Genomic DNA, 20,444 nt, shown 5'->3' with positions numbered 1-20,444 from the left:
GTGGTGAGTCAGAGGACTCTGGACATCATTCCTCATGACTAACGAGTGTGTGTGGTGATCGTGCCGAGACACTGCTGTAGGTGAGGCATCCTTTAGACCAGGAAGTACATCTCAAGGGGAATCCATGGGATTCAGCTGCCTGCCTTCAGTTTTTATACAGTCATTGATCATTCAAACACGAAGAGTGTAGCACATCTTCCCCTCTTTGCCTTTAAACTGAGTTCTGCTCCCTCGGCTGGTTGCATCATGTGTTCCAAGGCAGCAAAGACCCTTGGCCTCTGAATATCCATGGTTGTCTTTGAAGAAAGAATGGGCTGGGGTGGATGTCTGTGTTTAATTTCAACTTAAATATTATTTGATAATAGGCTTTTGTGTCAATGTCCATTTTTTCTTTAATGGTAGACTTATTCCTCATTACACAGGAATTCAACAAACTGAAACTTGAAAGAAGAATTTATAGGTATCAGTATTTATTCAATATATGGTGCCTGTTGACTGAATTCGAGGAACGTGCAGCTCCCTTGGCTGATATTCGCATGAAAGGGCTCCTTTGTTTGTTCATTTGTGGCTATCTTCCACCTCTTGTTTTTCTCTTTGTTCTCTTGTCTTCAGTTCCCACGCTTTTGTTCATTTCCAAAAGGGAGCGACTTAGCCCGTGGTCTTGGGTCCTCTCTGAGCCTACTTTCCCCTAGAAAACATGGAGAAGGAGGAGTGGCAGAATTACTGCTTTCCCAGTTGAATTTCTTTTTCTTGGCTAGTATAGTTTTTTCCCGGCTCTTCGCTTTTTCTTTAAGTCATCAAGCCATCAGGTCAAGCAAAGAAAAAAACCAAGTACACTTACAGGCATATTTTGATTATTCTTTATTAATCAGAAAACAAAAATTGAAGGAGATATTATTTTTAATGGACATATTATTTTCTCATCAAGTGTGATTTTTATTATGTTTTATGCCAAACTTTCTCTCTCTTCACCTCCTGCCCTCATCCTTTGGAATAATATACCTTTCTGTGCATCTTCTTGCTGACTCTGAAGAAATCTCATGACACCATGATTCTCCCTTAAGTTCACGTTTGGTCAATCTGTTTCTTTTTTCAGATCCACTCTTCCACCTTGTTCTGTGCCCTGGTAGTTGGCCGGTGTCACCAGACTACTCACTCTCTGGCTCAAGGTTGGTTTGGTCAATGGGAGCGTTGGCAGGGCTCAAAGGGACAGAGGAGATGGAGGCCTGTGTGTTCATCACCCCTCCCCTCTTGTTGTAGTATCCAATGCATTGGCTCATTCTGGACTACCTTACATTTTCTGTAAAGTGTCCCTCCCCACACAGCCTCTTTGTTTCCAAATTCCAGCAGCCACTTTGCCCCCTTCAGGCTTCTGGGTATTAACAGGGACCACTGATACCAACTGTGCATTGTCCCTTGAGGTTCCCTACCCATGCCTGCCCCACTGGAGACAAGCCTCTTATTAAACTTTTTTCATGGTATTAAATTGGAATGTGTCATCTGTTTCTTGCTGGAGCCCTGAGGGATAGAATGATTCAATGAATGCTTATGTTACTGGGAGGCAATATGGTGTGATGGTTATTTTCCACGTGGCATTGGACGGAGCTAGGCTTGAACACATCCCCATCACTTGCTAACTTGGAGTGGAAATTATTTAACCACACTGAGCCTTAGTTTTCTCTAATTTAAAGTGGGGATTATATTACCTACTTCACAGAATTGTTACAAGAATATGTATGAGTACTCAAAATGTTAATTACTATATATTATATATAATTGTATATAATCACATAATACTATACAACACAAAAATATATGTATTATATGGTAACATGTAATAACATTATATATAATGTTTCAGTTTCCCCTCATTTTATACTGAATCACTTCCTCACTGCTAAGGCCTGAGCAGTTGCAAAGCAGTCATTCTGGGGTCCTCTACGCCTGGTGCTGCTGATGTTTGTGTTTCAAGTTACGAGGACCCCCTCTTCCCTTGTGCCCCTTAAATTCCTGCTTATCCAAGTGATAGTTTGCTTCCCATAGATGGTCCTGGCTGCTCTGGTAATCTTCCCTCAATCTGTGGAATTTTCAGACGACTCTTGTTTAAACGGTGAGTGCTAGTCACAGGGGTCCCTGGTGAAGGGAAAATCTTTTGCTTGCGTCTCAACCTAAGCGCTGGCTGCTTTCTGTGCAGGTGCTAGGCACTGTTGGGTAATCCCACGGCTTTCCAAGAGAGCTGTTTTTTTGTTTCTACCTTCTTTAAACAATATCTTTAGAATGTCATAAGCACATTGACTAGGCTCAGAGAGGAGTTGCAAGGAGTAGCTAATGGATTATTTTAAATGCTTTGAAACTAGTGGGAGTTTAGTAAGAAGGTCAGGCTAAATAATTTTTGCAGGCTCGATGAGAGTACGAAGCGTACCAAATGACCCTTCTGCTTTGCTTTGGTATCTAGTGGGACTTGCTTATTGTGTAACATGTCCCATTAAAATGAGTTATATATGTTATTGCATTTAAAGCATGACCTGGGGAAATGCTTTAAGATAAAAAGAGGTGTTTGGAAGATATACAAAGCTTTCATCGAATGAAGTTGCAGTTACTGAAACCACTTGGGTGTTTCTGACTCAAGAGAAATCTTATGAAGCACAGTTCAGTAACATTTGTCTTCTAAGGGCCTGCTGTGCATCAGGGCTGGATTGGCCACCACGATTCCCAGCCTTGAAGGTCCGCAGACTAGAAGAGGAGGTAGATATACACAGTGTCAAAACCCTTTGGTAATGTGTAATAGGGGCTAAGACGGATGAAAATACAAGGTACAGAACAGCAAAAAAATCAAATGGTAGTGTCTAAAATGAGCTCAGTCTAGGGGAAATCAGGGAAGATTCATGAAGAGAGGCTTGAGTTGACCTCTGAGGGTAGGAGAAGTCTGCCACATGATAAAGGGGCGAAGGACATTTCAGACACAGGGAGCAGCATATGAAAAGTCCTCTCTATCTCTCTGTTTCATTCAAGCATCTTTAAGAGGCTCTACGTCCTGTGCATCTAGCTCTGTCTTATTCTTGCGCACAGTAGGTACTGAGTTAACACTTGTAAGTGGATAGAATGGGTGGTGGGATTAGAGGGAGTGATTCCAGTTTTATTCATTAGGTTTTCTTTACTTTCTAAATTTTCTACAGCAAACATGTCCTTATTTTGTGACTCAAATATTCTAAAATATTCAGAGAATGGTTATCAGAGTCCATGGCTGCACTGGAGTTGACAATGAATGCAGTCAGTGAGGTCAGTGCACTTTGGGCGCTGGGGACACTTGTTAACCTGGTGGAGCAAAGGCTTGAGGCTGTGGGAGATGTCACTGGGAATGAAGCTGGGATGATAGTTCCGGGCTCAGAATGTTGGCCTTTGTTTTGTAGACAGTGAGGAAGCATTGAAATTATTAGGCAGGAAGTCTGTGTTAAGAGTCCTCTGGCAACACTGTAGAGCATGAATTGGTTGCAGGAAAGATTGGAGGGAAAGGACCAATTGTGACAGCTTTATAATCCAAGTGGAAAAGTATTGAACATTCTCATGTTTGGTTTTAGACAGGATACATTTGTACTGTCTGTGGGATAGTCTGTAGGAAGGCCGGTAAGTATTTGGAACTGCTTGTGGGGAAGAATTGGTGCCTAAAACATTACTGACACCAGGGAGTAGATGAGGCCCTGGGAACCCCACCAGGCAGTGAGGACCAGGCCGGCATGGCCACAAGGGCAAGAGAAAAACACAAGAAAATGGTGCTTGAGAGAGGAAAAAATCATGAGAGGAAGAAAAAGGGGGAGAGGTGGTTCAGAAATGATCAAATTATCTAGTCAGGAAGTAGATGATTTTCCTTCCTCCCTGCCTTCAGGAAGCTGCTCAAAAGACATCTCTTCAGAGATGCTGTCCCAGACCACCTACCTAAAACAGCACCCTTCTTTGCTCCATACCACCTTCCCTGAGCACTGTTCCAAAATGTAGGTTTTATTATTATTCATGTACAGTGAGGGTCAGGGGATGATTGCCATAGAAAAGGTAGTTCGTTATTCACAGTTCCCAAAAGGAAGGGACATGCCATGCCAGGCAGGGCCACAGGGGGCAGCACCAGGGCCAGTCAGGAGGCAGAGGGAGGGTAGAAACTGGCAAGAGCCTTTATTGTGGTTCCCATGGGAAGGAACAGGCAGGCAGGATGGGCAGCCTTAGGACTGACTAATTTGAATAACTTCGGTGGGGTTTTGGGTTGGCTGTGCCTACTTGTCTGGTACCTGGCCCTGGGTGACTAGGGCCAGAGCTAGCGACCTGAATGAAGTAGCTGGGGTCTGGGCTTGGAGTGGTTGCTTTACATATGAAAGATTTGCTGGAAGGGGAGCTGTTTACTAGCTCTGCAGGAATTGGCTACCCTGGGAGGGGTGATGGAACCATCAGAATAAAAAGGCATGCTTAATAAGGGCACCACTTGACGTTATACTGCATGTTTATTTGTTTGTGGAGCAGAGCCACAGCTGGGACTGGGATGAGGGGAACAAGGCATTCACCTCAGGCACAAAGTGTAAAGGGGTGGCTGCCAAAAAGCTCACTAATCAAGTTGAATAATATGTTACTATTTAAAAAAAATCAACATGAATACAGATATATCCATGATGAACAAAATGCCAAAATTTAAAATAAAGACAGCATCCGTCACAGCCTGTGCTGAGCCATGCTGGAGCCTGAAACAAAAGGAAAAATCAGTAATATGGATCCTGTCTTTTTGATTTTTAAAACTGTTGCATTAAAATTAACCAGCCTTAAAAAGGAAGGCAGTTCTGACACATGCTACAGTGTGACTGAAACTTGAGGCTAAGTGAAATAAGGCAGTCACAAGAAGACAAACACTGTATGACTCCACTTATGGGGAATACTTCGAGCAGTCAGGATCACAGAGACGGAGAGTAGGATGGTGGCCTCCAGGGGCTGGGAGAGCAGGAAGTGGGGAGTTAGTGTTTAGTGGGTGCACAGTTTTGGTTTGGGAAGATGAAAAGAGTTTGGAGATGGATGGTGGTGATGGTTGCACAACATTATGAATGCATTTGATGTCACTGAACTGAACACCTAAAAATGGTTAAGATGGGAAGGGTAGGGTATAGCTCAGTGGTAGAGTGTGTGCTTAGCATGCACGAGGTCCTGAGTTCAATCTGCAGTACCTTTGTTACAGAAACAACAGGCCAGCCAAGAAACAAGCACCACTCGGAGGGTTGGAGTACTCAGATGTATTACGTCAGCGGGCTCAGAGGGGCTTCTGCTCCGAAGCTCTGAGCACCTCCAAGACGTGTGCATGAGGTTTTATAGGGTAAAGTACAAGCTTGGGGTATTCAGCCAATAGGCATGGAACAGCTTTAGCAGCATTATCATCTCAAAAGTGGAAGCGGGGAGGCAGCAAACCAACATTCCAAAGCCAGATATGTATCTTTGAAAACCCAGCTGGCTAGCAAAAAAAACATAAACAGCAAACCAACACTAATTAACCTAGATTTACAAGTTAGTCTAGCAGAACTCAGATCAGTATTCCAATACTTAGACTTGTGAGTTATCTTGTTAGCCCAGTCCAGCCTCTCCTTCACATTCCTAGACTTGTGAGTTATCTTGTTAGACCAGCCCCGTTTTTCCTTCACACCTTCATTAAAAAAATTAAGTAAGAAAATGAATAAATAAACGTAATCCCCTCCCTGTAAAGCTTAAAAAGGGAGTTTAAGGTTCAATTAAAAAAAATTTTTAATGGTTAAGATGATAGATGTTATGTGTATTTTACCATAGTAGAAAAAAAAAGGGCCCTGTGAAGGTAATAACCATGTCTGCCACAGGCTTCTTGACTGTTGACTTCCTTCCACAGAAGCAAAGATATTGGTACATTGGCATATTTACATGTTTTTCCTCTTGCAAGTAGAGTAAGCATTTTCTCCACTGTACTGTGTGGCATCTAGTGAGTTGGTTTTATGGGCTTAAAATCCTGAATCATTTAAGGGTAACCCTATGGTACTCCCTTGGGCCGAGGTGGGGGGGTCTACCCTTCTAGCTTTGAGGAGTGATTAACACAGAAAGCATTAAAAAAAAAACATGGCCCATTTTATTTTTAAATGATGTAGAACTGGCTTAGTGTTTAATCCTTTACTCCTGCTGTGTCTTCTGTCCTGTGTCCTCACCTCATTGCTGGAGACGAATGACTTCCCTGGGCTGATGAGCCGGGGAAGTGGATCATTACATTTTTCTCTTTAACTACACACTGAATAATCAACCTGCTATTTACTGAGTTGGAAAACTTTCTGTCTTAGATTTAAGATCCAGTCAAACAGGATGGAGATGCCTGAGGTTCTCATATTTCATTAAAAAAAAAGTTTATACAGATTCCATGGTCTAGATGTCCCAAGGTCAAACCCATATCTGGATACTCCCCAAATACTTTAATGTGGAAGAAATAGATTCACTAAAACAGAAAAGAAAAAAGAAATGGACAAAACATCCTGAAGAAGTAACACGTCAGTTGAGATGAGGGCAGGGGGAGGGACCCCTGCCTGGGGGATGGTGGAAGGAAGAGTCCCAATGATGGGCAACAAGCACCGTGGCTTCTGCATCAGTGTCGATTGCCACTTGCTTCTTCATCTTTTCTTCCTCTGCTTCCCTGGGTCTCAGTGAATTCAGAGCCTCCATTCCTGGTTCCTGTGCTTGCCCTCTCTAGGAAGTTTTCGAGGGAAGGTCTTCATTTTGTGCACACAGAGCACAGCTGTGAGTTGTACCATGTTTTACTACAGATCCCTACAGTTAGAGGGGTCCTAAAGCAGGAACTGAGTTCTTCTTACCTTATCTTTTGAAAGATCCCCCCAGAAATGGATAGTGTTTCCATATGAAGAGCCAGAGAGACTTTGGCAGGGCTGATCCTAACTACATCCATTGCAAACTAAATTTAGAAGCCCTGATAAATATGTACTTGCATATGGTAGTTTTCTAGGCAATGTACAAGGAAAGAATCCCAGACCTGCTTTCTGGATACTCAAAATCTGATGTGAAAAATGAAGTGTAGAATAATTGACCGTCATCATTGTGTTGTGGAGTGACTGTTCTAGGTTCTTCTCTGTGATGCACAGACATCATCATATTATCATTATTATTTTCAAAAGTGAGAAATGGAACAACTACCTCACTGGTTCTGCAGTGACAACCTCAGCATACCTTGCTTCTTGCTCAGAACCTTTCCCTGCTCGTACTGACCCTCAACTTAAAAAGTCGACCAGTCCAAAGATGCACCTGCTTTTGATATCGTAAGAACTCTCAGACCATTCTATAAGCTATAAAAAATGGACATTCACTTTCTCTAATGAGCCACTGTTTCAGAATTTGTGTGGTGTTCTCTCTAGCTTTAGTAATTAAAACTCAAAATAATACTGAAAATAGAACTCAAAATTAAAATTTGCTTATTCTCATAAGGGCTTTTGCATGTAGATGAATTGAAATAAGTGCATCTTTTGAGGATTTGGAGGAAGGTTGCAGGTGAGGATGAAGAGTGAAGAGCAAATCCACTGAAGTTCACACTCAGGGCACCTGATTCTCCAGGTTCTCCCTGGTGTCTCCAAGGGAACTTCTTCCATAATCTTTTCAGGATAGTTTAGTAATTCTTGGCATAAATATTTGTTGCATAATCAAAGGCCTGAACGTCTAGGTTCTCCGAGCCTCCAGAGGACCCTTAACAATGCTGAAGACCATCTCTGAAGATATTCAAGGATCCTCAGATTTGTGAACACCTCTGTAGCTAATAATTCACCCAGAAAATGGGTATTTTTTCCACTGGCTGGAGCAGTCACTGAAATAGGTTCAGGATACCCCTCCACCTTGTTTTTATATAAAGCGTATTGTGGACTCTTTCAAGTCTTAGATCCAAGTTCACTGCAAAGTTTAACATTCTACCCTTAACTATCCAAAATTCCCATGGGAACTCATTTCAGTACCTCCAAGGAATCCCCAGGGTATTTCAAATTATGCTCCAAGTGCTAGGTATCTTCCCTTCATCTTGTAGCATTTACCCTGATGCTACAAGGTGGTACCTCATCCATCTTGTGCCTGCCTCACTGGCCACTGTGGCAATGTTCCTTTTGCTGCTCGTCCTGAGAGTGGCTCCTATGTGGCTGATGTCCACTGAAGGCACTGCTGAAGCTACTACGTGTGTTGCAGATGCCAGTCAATGCCTGAGCCCAGGATGCTCAAATGCCAGTGCCTGGTGGTGAGGCCCTGCAGTCTGTACCAGGAGTGCTGGTTCCCAGGCCACAGAGCTGCTGGCACCAATGCCAAGATGCTTTGTCTCAGAGATTATAATTGTGTTGTTTTCAGCACCATAGGGTTATCCCAGGCACCCTTCCTTCCTTAACCAAACTGAAGTAGTAAATAATTTAAGATAGAAGAAGAATCAGAAACCCTTGTAGCATAAAAATGTGTAAGAGAAATGTTAAGAAGAGGTCAGTTGAGGCAATGTGAAAGGTCTGATAGTCTCTGTAATTATTGTTATTTGTAATATACCATATTGGGTAGTTTCTTGCTTCTTCAGTTATAATAAGTAGTTATATTTGTATACTGTGGCTACATTCTAAAGCCTGTGTGTAAAAAAAGGAAAATAGACAAAGCCACTCTTGAAATCCCCTAAACTGCTCGTAGACTAAGTATACGTGGCCATATTTACATGCCACAGTGTAGGCTGACAGGCCATCTTTCAGTGAATCTAACACCGCTGGTTTTCCCACTGGCATTGAAACAAACCATTGTTTCTTTGACCGACTGCTAAAAGTAGTTGACTTGGGCATAGGGACCATGTTGTATGAGAAGTGTAGATCTTTAAATATTAGTTCTGTAGAATGCAGTAAGATGTTTACACTATGAGAGGCATAAAAACTGAAGCCAACTAAGCGAAAAAATGTGGCGAATCCACTCTCTTCCCAGAATAGAATAATAAATTAACATTTATTGAAGACTTAGGCTGTCAGGCACTCTTTAAAACACATTACATGTATTAACTCATTTAATCCTTACAACCCCTGATGGAATTCATTATTATTATACCCATTTTTTTTAAGAAGTAAAACTGAGGTCAGGTAACTTACAAAAAGTGGCAGAACTGGAATCTGAACTCAGGCAGTCTGGCTCAAGTGCCCTTGCTCTTAACTGCTTTCCTCTACACTTGTAACCATTACTGCACTATTTAAATCACTTTTTGTCTCCCTCCTTTCGCTTTGGACGAGGTGGAATTTACCTATTTAATATTTTTAACGATGTGACTCTCGCGATTTCTTACTGTAGCAGAAATTCAAACTATACCGAAAGGCATAAAATATATAAAGGGGTGATGTGTCATGTTCTCACCCTTAGATAGAACAAATGTTAATGGTTTATGCGTTTTCCCCCCCAGGGATTTCTTTCATGCATGCACTCACACATTTATTTTGTTTTTGTTTTGTTTTTGCTTGACATATAATTTATTCTAATTTCCCTTTTTTCACTTAGCAATGTCATAGACCTCTTTCTGTGTCAGAATATAGAGTTCCACCTCCTCCTTTTAAAGACCTGTTTTAGTAAGCACATATTATTCCAGTGCATGAATAAAACATTATTTACCCTTGCATACTCCCTTACTGATGGATAATCTGGTTTAAAATTTTTTTTTGTCAAATTTCTACTGTTATAAACTCTGGCAAACATGATCATTTGTTCTCTTAGTATTTTGCAGATTTGTTTTTTAGTTTTAGATCCTTAATCCACATGGAATTTATTTTGTGCCAGAGTTGAGGTGGGGATTACATTGATTTCTTGACTTTCCTCATTCAAATGATTACCCACCTGAAGAGATTGAGTCTCCAGGCGCCCAAGTAAACACGTTGCATCTGTTGAAGAAATACACTGAAAATTGTAATAAGGAGAATCTCTATGGTGGAAGATAGTAGGTAGTGTGTGTTGGGGAGAGGAAGCAGAAACAGCGGGCTCAGCCAGTATGCACTGGAGGTGGGAGCCCCGCTTTCAGGTTGAAACGCTGCATTTTAATTAGTGATATTACTCCCAAATGTTTAGCTGCAACAGTGGAGGGGAGGTTTGAGACCCCTGCTTGCTCATCATAATTCAGAACCTGCACATCAGAGTGTCTAATTAGATCTTCTCACTTTTGAAAGGTCAGCCAATAAAATTGTCATGTTGTGCCATTCAAGGTCTAGAAGTTACTCTGTTCTAAGCTTGGTGGATTTTTCTTTTCTTTTTTTTTTTTTTTTGAGTTAAAGATGGCCTGTTCACATCTAGTGTCTTTTAGCAACCTTTGCTAGACTGAAATTCTGGCAGGCCATCACACAAAGGATCTCTGAAATCTTTCAGCCACTTAGAACAATTCGTGTCCTTTGCATTTTTTTTTCTGTATCACTTTGGACACTCAGCTAGAGAGAGCCTCTGTATCTTAAGCTATTTGGTATATTTTCCTACTTACAAGGAAAACAGCACTCAATTCAGTCTTTGTTTTGGGTCTTGGACTCTGCAATTGAGTGTTAATTAATTTCCACTGGAAAAAAATCCCCAAATAAGCTGTGCTTTTCTGGAAATACTGTCATCATACAGAAATTAATGGAGCTAGATTTTCTGTTTTATTACTTGGCAATAAGGGAAGTAAGTTAGGGAGCTAGCTTCATTCTTTTTTTTTTTTAACATTTTTTATTGATTTATAATCATTTTACAATGTTGTGTCAAATTCCAGTGTTCAGCACAATTTTTCAGTCATTCATGGACATATACACACTCATTGTTGCATTTTTTTCTCTGTGATTTATCATAACATTTTGTGTATAGTTCCCTGTGCTATACAGTGTAATCTTGTTTGTCTATTCTACAATTTTGAAATCCCAGTCTATCCCTTCCCACCCTCTACCCCCCTGGTAACCACAAGTCTGTATTCTCTGTCCATGAGTCTTTAGATTCCACATATGAGCGATCTCATATGGTATTTTTCTTTCTCTTTCTGGCTTACTTCACTTAGAATGACATTCTCTAGGAGCATCCATGTTGCTGCAAATGGCGTTATGTTGTTAGCTTCATTCTTTTAAGCCACCAGGATCTTAATTAGAATTCTAAAGGGAGTGACAAGTTCAGGGGGAAAAAAAAACCCGTGAATTATGGGCAACCCTTTCCTATGACAGTTGCTGTGGTCTCGCTCGGCTTGCTCAGCCTCCACTAGAGGGGCTGCCTCCTGGGTTCGTCAGAACTCAAACCAGCTTTCTCCATGCTCCAAGCAGTTGGACTTTTAGCCTGAGGATCTGTGACCAAGGGGAGTATTCAAAGCTGAAAATGATCATGACTCCTATTTCAATTCTATTATGAGTGAAATTAGCTTTTGTGGGGGTATGAAGAAAGTCTTATCTCTACTGATAATGATGTTTTCCAAAGTGTAGTTGCATCAGAATCAACTGGGTATTTAATCAAAATGCTGCTTGCTGGAGTCCATCCCAGAATCGGACTCTGGTGGTAGAGCTCAGGGATCTATTTTTAACAAGCCTCCTGTGCTATTCGTTTGTGCATTAAAATTTGAGACCATTTGATTTATAGCATTACTTCTATGGGAAAAACGGACTCCCACTTCCTACCAATCGGCTTTCAAGTGTAACTTTGGAATTTAGCATGTGGGTACGTTGGGGCTTCCCTGTGTATGAAATCAGTGGTCTGGACGACAGTCACATTTTAAACGTGTAAGGCTAACAACTGGTGAGCAGATTATGGCTCTGAGTATTCAGGTTAATTAAGTTCTAAGACATGGAGCCTAGGGCTACACAGAGAGAGACTTCCTGCTGGAATTAAAGCACACAATGGATATTCAGCTAGCAGGCGAAGCTACAAGAAGAGTTTAAACATCTGTACTCAGATGTCAGCTGGTTTCTCTAACACTTGATCTCTAGATAAGATGGTTCAAGCCTTTTTCTAAATCCTTTGGAATGTCCAGTGCTATTTCCAAGATTTCTGCAAATCCTGGTGGATTTAACCTTCCCTGGGCGACTTCTGGGGGATCTTTTTTTTTTTTTTTTCTGCTCTGCTTCTTACGATGGTCCTTTATCTCTGTCCAGGATAGAAGGCTCCTTCTTTTTGATCCCTCCAGCAACAAAGAGTTGTTTCATTAATCAGAATCTTTACAGAGGCTCATGGAATGAAAGGGCAGGAGTCACACTGCTACATCACACATCACAGATTACAGCACACAGTCCTGTATTAAACATCCTTGTCCTTCAAGGTATTTTTGGCCACACCGTCACGGGAGTATGTCTCACTGGCCCAGCCACACCATATTGTATCCTGGCCTCTCTCCATCTTGCTGGCTCCTGTTTTGTCTTGGCTACTTCTCTAGGCTTGCTCTCAGAACTCCAAATTATTCTTACTCTTTTATTCAGAAAATGTCAACCTCTCATTCCACCCCCTCCGCTCCCAAACTCATCCCCAGGACAACCTTTGCACCAGCCAAGGTGCTTGACTGAGCAAAAGGGCCACCCTGTCTTTTTTGAACAGAATCCATCCTCCTTAGAATACAGTTTTGGGATTAAGTAGAATTTTCCTAAGATCTATTATATATTTCTTCTGTGGAAAAATTAATTCTGTCTAGGCTTTCCTGAATGCTTAAAAGCTGAGAAAGAATCTTTTCTTCCTGCATCATTATAGAATCCTCTTTGTTGGGAGATGCTCATCTGGAAAAAGTGAAACAGGATTTTTATAAGGTTTTAGCAGGCATGTGCACATCAGTGCACTCCTGTTAGTTAACCTCATCAGTCTTTACAACCCTTCTGCTAACATGTTTAGGAACAGATCATCTCTATTTGTAGCCAAATAAATGCAAGCAGAATTATTTCTTATTTGCCAGCAAAAAGAGTGCCACTGATGCAAGGTGAGTGGCACCTGCAAGGCCACGCAGGGCATTCTGTGTCCTAAATTGTATCCTGAGAATAAAGCAACAGAGTTAAATTGTTTTCGGGAGGGTTTGCTTTCTTGCTCTCCTGTCTTTTGTATATCTGAGAGCTTGTCTGCCTTCTTTGAAATGGAAAATCATTTCCCAGGCGAGAGATCATTTTATTTAGTGCTCTTATTTTCTTGGTAAGTATTCTGATTTTCTTCCTATCAATTTCTATTTTTATGCACAGCGATTCTCAATTGGTGAGAAAATTATGATCTCATAATCTTTTTTCCTTGTACTTGCTGAATGATTAGCCTCATTTGCTGTGTGGGTTCCACTTCACGGCTGTGAAATGATGACTCTCCCCGACTCTGGCTAAGCATGTTGGCTTGATGGCTTTGACCTTTTCCATGAAAACAAGGGAGATGAAAAGATGTGACATGTGTGTAAATTGTCACTCAAATGGGGTTATTTTGGCTAACAGTGCGAAATACATGCTTTGCTAAACTCCCAGAATGTACCAGTGGAGTGTTTTGTGTTTGAGGTTTTCTAAGGCATTTGACAGTCTTGTTATTTTTAAGCAATGAGAGAAAAAAATCCTGATTGGCCATTAAATACAAACAATAAATGTATATCCTCAGCCACAAGCTGTGTGAATAAATGCATTACAGATTCCCAGGAAAAACCCTGTTCTCAATTGGTGTGGTTAAATTTGCTTCATCTGAGCTGTGATAGATATTACTTCCACTGCACTTAATTGGGATAACTGACAAATTCAGATTCAGAACATTTCAGTGACTCCAAGGGATGTATAAATATCTCACCAAATCCATTTAAATCGTATTCTGGATTTGGTCAGGGGTCTCACTGTAGTAATTTGCAGGTGTGACCAATATTAACTTATAAATTTCCCATGACTGGTCCTTTGTTGATTTCAGGCTTCCCTCCTGTTCAGTAATGATGGCTCAGCAAGCATATTTTACCTTCCTTCTCTGCAGGCCCTTTATTGCTTTGAGATGCGTGTGTGTGTGTGTGCGCGCATGCACGCCATGTTTTTAATAGTAATGCACGAGACAGTATTTCCCACTAGAGCATATTCATATGAGCTGTTTCTTACTGGACATATTTCTCTCTTCATTTGTGCTTTTAGTTAAGGGGACTTGGACGATGTCTGACTGGGTAAACAATGAGAAAACAATAGGGGTGGTGTAGAGGTACATACATGCTCCAATGACCTGTACAATGTCACACTTGGCTAATGCTCCTGTGATATTTTTAGTAGTCACCATCAGGGTGGGTTTGAAGAACAGTACAATAACCCTAACTTGTTGCTGTAATGGAACTAATGCATTTATATATGGGTGGAAATGATTAATTTTTTAAGTTCTTTTTCTTTTTCATGACTGAATATGAGATTCTTATTCCCTGGCATGAGAGCATGATCTTTCTATCATTTGCTCTTTCTTCCCCCAGTCACTAGAATTTTAAACTGTACTGTATTGGGTTGCGTATCACACTGGTTAGTTTTTTATTCATTTCAGAGACTTGGAAATACGAAATGTGTTACAAACATGTAAGATTATTTAAGGCAGGACTGCTTGGCTTGTGCTGTTAGTGATCATTGTCCTCAGCTAGCGTCTTTCTGTTTGAATGAAGATCTTTAGGGTATTTCTTACTACTTCAGAACCATTTTTTCCACTAGTCATTCCAAATAGATTTATTTATAACTAACTTAATTTTTTAAGCTTTTTTGAGGTATAATTGGCAAATAAAAAGTATATATATTTAGAATGTATAATATGTCTTTTTATGGTATACAGTGTGATGATTTAATATAAATGATTACCACAATCAAGTTAATGAACACATCCATCGCCTCACATACTTACCATTTTTTTAAAAAAGATTTGAAGCATTTTGGTGTTAAAACAAATTAGCAGTAGAAGAGGTATCTGTGTGGCCTTGTACATGCGGATGTGTCTTTTTGTTAGTAATGAAGAAGACATTTCTAACATTCAGTCTCACTGATGAGCATTAAGGCGGGCATAAAACCTACCTTCATGAGATGAGCATTAAGATAAGGACAAAACTTCTAATAATAATAATGGCCATTACATAGCTACAGTGGTTAATATCGAGAACCTACATGACATTTGGTGTTCTAAGTCTTTTATGTGTATGTGAACTTATTTAATCTTCACAACAATTCTAGGAGGCACATATTTATTACCCCAATTTTAAAAACAAGAAACGAAAGGACAGAAAGGTTAATTAACTTATCTGAGGTCACACAGCCAGGAAGCCACAGAACTGAGGTTTGAACTTTGGTAGAATTGTCAGATTCAGGGGGAAACACACACACACAACACCAGCTTACTTACATTCTTTTTGAAATATTTGGGACATACTTACACTAAAAGGTTATTCATTGTTTATTTGAAATTCAAATTTAATTGAGTGCCCTGTGTTTTCTCTGGCAAATCTAAACCTCAATTATCTAGCTTCAGAGCCCATGTTTTTAACCTTTATGCTAAGTCTGCCTATAACCCAAGCTTAACTGATCAATGTTGACTTTCACATCTCAGGTCAATTCCTTTTAAAATCTAGAAGATTCTTCTTTCTAGATGTAGAACTACTGTCTATGATAATGAGAATGTATCAGTCGGCAAATACATACTTATAATTTACTCCATGTTCAGTATTGTTTCAAAGATTAGTGAGATGTGATTTTGCCCCTAAAAGAGTTCACGGTAGATAAGATGGAAATGTACAAAATACACTGTACTTTCTATTACAATATAATAATAGCTTTGTTGAACTATGAGCTGTTGGCTCTCCCAAGGAGGTTTGGGGAAAGCATCATAGAGTAGGGAATATTTGAATTGGGCCTTAAAAGGTGAATGAATGGGAGTTCATCAGGGAAAGAAACTATGGGTAGAAAGGAAACAACATGAGAAAAGGCAAAGATTTGTGAAGGTGCGGGGTGGAATCATTTTTTAAAAATGTAAGGCACTTGTGCTCTGCTTAATAGTGAGTGATGAAAATTGGAGAGTGGGATATGGATATAACCTGAAGGACTTCAATACTAGACTTCCAAAACCTCATCCTAGACAACTGGGAGCCATTGAAGATTTTTAAACAGAGAAGTGACATGATCAGATACATGTTTAAAAAAAATAACTTTAGTAGCAGAGAGGCAGAGAGATTGGAGAGGAAAAGACTCTCCATTCATCCATGGGTGGGATGGATGGAACCCATCATCCACGGGTCATTCATTTGGAAAGGACAGCTGTGGCTTAGAGGTACAGATGAGTCATGTGAGTGGGTGGGTTTGCTCAGGAGAGTGTGCAGAACAAGGAGAGAAGAGGGCAATGATCACATCCTGGGGAGCACTGCCATTTAATTTGGGAGCAGGACGACAGAAGTCAGAAAAAGAATAAGAAAGGGCAGCAGAGTGTAAGGAGAAGCAGGAAAGAGCAATGTTATGAAAACCAGGGCACAATGGGTAGGTCAGCAATGTGGAATAGTATGCAGGCAGAGATGATGCCACTGGATTGGACAGGCTATCCTAATTTATTTTTAAAAATTTTAGCTTTAAGGGGCCATTTTTGAAAGCACCGTTGACCACCTCTTGGTGGTTTGGATGTGGAATTTGCTACAGGTAGGGACTTAAGTCAAATGCTCTGAGCTGCCTTCGATCACATATTCTCTAAGAACTCATTTTATTTACATGATGTTCCAACTTCTAGAATTCTTAATTATTGTGTATAAAACAGGACAAGAATTTACATGGGAAATAGTATGGTCTAATACTACTTGGAATATTTCAAAGTATAAAGGAATTTGGCTATTTTTCAGTGACATTAGAGAAAACTTGCCACCCACTGTTGACGGAATTCTGTTGATTAGTGGACGTTGCTGGGACTCTACCTGTTTGGCCCTCCAGGCCCAGGAAGCTGGCCTATAAGAATCACCTTGAGGAGATTCCCCTGCCTTCTGGCTTCTGGTTGGGTTTGACCAATGGAGTGAACTGTCAGGACACCAAGAGAGGAAGGTGAGTGGAGGCCCGGCTTCCTCCATGCTGGGTCATCACAGGTCGGCCGCTGCCTTTGCCTGAAGGCCACAGCTCCAGAGCCAGGCAGGGACTTCTCCATTGAGCCCTTCTCCCTGTGTTCTGATAGCCCATGCTCTGTCCTTGCCTTCTCAGGCCCTCAGTCCCTCCCCGCCGTCTTACTGGCTCTAGTGTACAGTTCTGTCCTTTACTGATTTCCCTAAACCGTATGCCCTGCCCACACCCTTATGAACAGTCTCCTAATGGCCCAGGATGAATGTGTCATCTTTTTCAAGCTGGGACCCTGACTGATACAACTATGGACCCTCCTTTCAGAGTAAGATTTAGGATACAGTGAGAGATGCTAACTTGGGAAAACTAAAAAGGAAAACACAAGCTTCCTGTTAGAAACGGTGCTTCCTGAGGTCATTTGTGTTGCATGCAGGAATCCTGAAATTGCTTTTTGTTTTTTTGCGGGGTCAGAGGCAGGAGAGAGTAGATTCTCCTAAATCATCAGAGGACCTCTGCTGACTTTTAGATGTTACACTGTAGAAGAGAACAGCTCTGTGCTTGTGCTTTGTGCTTGTGTATAAGTCCTTGAGGGTTCCTAGGGCTGCAAGAGGATGTAGCCCAGCATGGTACGGGGCAGATTAAACAAGCTTAATCCTGTGCCTCTGAGTCTTGGTTGTACTACATTAGCTTGTAAATTTTATTTTGTTAGTGGTGAGGTAAAATTAGAAAAAAAATTAAACAACAAATGGGAACTAGTTCAGGAATGTATTTTTAGAGTATTACAAATCTGAGAAGGAAAACAAATTACACAGGCATAATTATAGAAAGAATATCTGGATTTATATTGTTAATACAATAAAGGTATTGTATGAAACTAAACACCCATTCAGGAGGAGTGCCAAGATGGCGGAGTAGAAGGATGCACAGCTCAACCCCTCCCATGGATAAACACCCATTCATTTCATCACATGATATTAGACTATGCAGATGGATTATAAAATGTAGGCATTGAGAAGGAAATAAACCCACGTGAAGCGTTTTGCAAACTATGCTGTCCTACATAAATGAAAGTTATTACAATAGTAATCCTACCTTTCAACATAATACCATTATATTATAGGATAATATTATAGGATATATTATGGAATACTCAGTTTAGTCTTACTTTCCAACTTTAATTGAATTCTTTTAAGGAAAAACGAGAGGGCCATTTTTTGATCAAGATGACTTTAATTTAATTTCATTTGCTGCAAGGACTTTATAATCTCCTGAGTTACCTTACAACCGTGCACTTCTGTGGGATAGGACATTTTGCAGGAAAGATGCTTTAGCGAAAGGAAATCTAAAATATCTTCTAAGCATCACATTTTGATGATGATAATGATAATTTTTGAATGTTCTGGCTAAGAGGACCTGAACGTGTTGTGAATAGAATAAGCAACAGGAAATGTGACCTAGGAAGAGAGGGTCATCCCACTGCCATCTTAAACGTGCGTAGGCCTCAAAGGAATAGTGTCCACGCCTACACGTGTTCTCAATGCTGCTTCATTATAGCCCACTTGGTGGAAAAGGAGGTAGAAGCTGTTTGAATGTGGGTCCCAGAGTGAGTATGCACAAAACTGGGACCATAATCCAAGTCTCCTGACTTCCACTTATATGATAGACTGTCCCAGCTTTCAACTCTGGAATTCTACAACTCTTATGGGAAACTGTGCAAGCAAGGGAGGGAGGAGAAAACCAAAGAGCCTGGGGCCCTCTGCAGTCAGTCTTTTAAAATTTTGTGACTTGCTGCTGGTGAGAAAGAATTAATTTGGCAACAAAGCCACCATAAGGTTCTATTCATCAGAGAACCATGTAACTGGAATCCAACCCAGTGTTATAATTAACAGATACAGCAGGCTCCCTATCTGGGCCTCTGGAGCAGACAATAGATGTTGAATTGAGAGTATGAAAGCTGGTTCACATTAGTGTCTCTCCCTAGCTTCTTTTCTTGATAGCTTTTGCCATCAATTCAGCTATATTTGTATTTGATAAAGTGACTCTTACTACTTTAAATGCTTCCAGTGTTCACATCTGTATTTTTGACCTCTCTTTGCAAATCTCCTATAAACAGACTTCCGAGACTCAAATGAATAATAGGTCTCAATTATAAAATTTAATGCAGTGAAACCAACAGTTACAGCAATACTGCTGTCCAACTCAAGTAAATCAGTGGGTTCCTGGTTGCATCTGTACTTGAGAATCATTGTGGCAGTGACAAATTTACTGCTGCAGACTTGAACTGTGAAGAATTAATACCAGTGGCGTAGTACCCTACTGATGCAGCTCTGGTCGCCCAGCTGGAGTAGGGAAGGATGCTCTGGTGCACTTTTTATGGCTAATGCAAATTAGCAGATAGTTGTGGGAATAAAGTTCTCTTCTTGATCTATGGCAGGAGATAGCTAGTCTGCAAGAGTTCATTTCAAGACTGTAATTAGTTTATTCATTAAGGTTGGGGAATTCAATGACACAGCTGCATGAGGTACCATTGATAGCTACCTGAACATATGGCAGAAGGATAATGCAAATTTAGCTCCTGAAAGAAAAAGGCAAAATGGTACAGCTTTGTGCTTTGGTTTTACATCCTGCAGTGATTTCCTGAAGGGGGGTGGTGAGTTGATTACACCCCAAACCTTCTGAAGTACATTGATTTTATTTTATTTTCTTCTAGAATATATACACTTCTTTATTGCTGACGTTGTATGTGCTTTATGTTTTTGGGCTTCCCACTCTTTTTTTTTAAATATACATTGATTTTTAGATGGAGGTATTTATTTTCTTTGAATGTTACACATAATACATGTAAATGTTATGACACATCCCCACACACATCTCTAGACATCTAGGTACATACACAGCAGACTAAATGCTGTTCTTTGGTTTCTAGCAAGAGAGACTAACACCTACAATTATTTATAATGTTTCTGTTTCCCCTTATGTTTTTAGTATTATTAATCTAACAAAGTTTTAAGTCTGATTAGAGGTGCATATACAGAGGTGAAATAACACCATTATATCTGATCTGTAAGACTTACAAGTATTCAAACATTGTAAAATTCAACCTTTTGCTTGTGAAATGCAAGCACTTGGATAGCAGAGATTCTCTTAAGTCTGTTTTTTGTATGGTAAAGGCTAATCTGACTTCAGATGTAGCCATGGTTATATAAGGTTTAACATTCATATATTACTTGACTTACAAAAAATCAAGTCCTGTAATTCAAGTAGGTTACAGAAGGAATTAAATTTGCATTGTTAGGAAGGAAGCTCAGTAAGTTGGAAAAACTGATTAGAGCAATGCAAAACTCGATTTGAACGGTTACATCAAACCATTCTTGTGTTTCTCTTTGTATTCTTCATGTGTCACCTATAAACATTCTCAATGAAAATGTTATTGAAGTCAAAGCATTCAAC

General features: G+C 40.3%; 2 long non-coding RNA genes across 3 annotated transcripts in view; both read left to right on the top strand.

The window, feature by feature from the left end:
• LOC140687040 (uncharacterized) overlaps nucleotides 1-1,486 on the top strand; it is a 126,766-nt gene extending 125,280 nt beyond the window's left edge. The window contains exon 4 of the long non-coding RNA XR_012061065.1: nucleotides 1,097-1,486. This is a non-coding gene — a long non-coding RNA (uncharacterized lncRNA). The remainder of the gene's footprint in view (nucleotides 1-1,096) is intronic.
• A 1,971-nt stretch (nucleotides 1,487-3,457) lies between these two features.
• The window catches only part of LOC140687041 (uncharacterized), a 35,092-nt gene continuing 18,105 nt past the window's right edge, over nucleotides 3,458-20,444 (top strand). For both annotated transcript variants that reach the window (XR_012061069.1, XR_012061068.1), the window contains exon 1: nucleotides 3,458-3,624. This is a non-coding gene — a long non-coding RNA (uncharacterized lncRNA). The remainder of the gene's footprint in view (nucleotides 3,625-20,444) is intronic.

Source organism: Vicugna pacos, chromosome 2 (assembly GCF_048564905.1).
Source record: "Vicugna pacos chromosome 2, VicPac4, whole genome shotgun sequence".
Classification (NCBI taxonomy): domain Eukaryota; kingdom Metazoa; phylum Chordata; class Mammalia; order Artiodactyla; family Camelidae; genus Vicugna; species Vicugna pacos.
The sequence above is the reverse complement of the archived record's forward strand: the minus strand, read 5'-3'. Positions and strand labels throughout refer to the sequence as shown.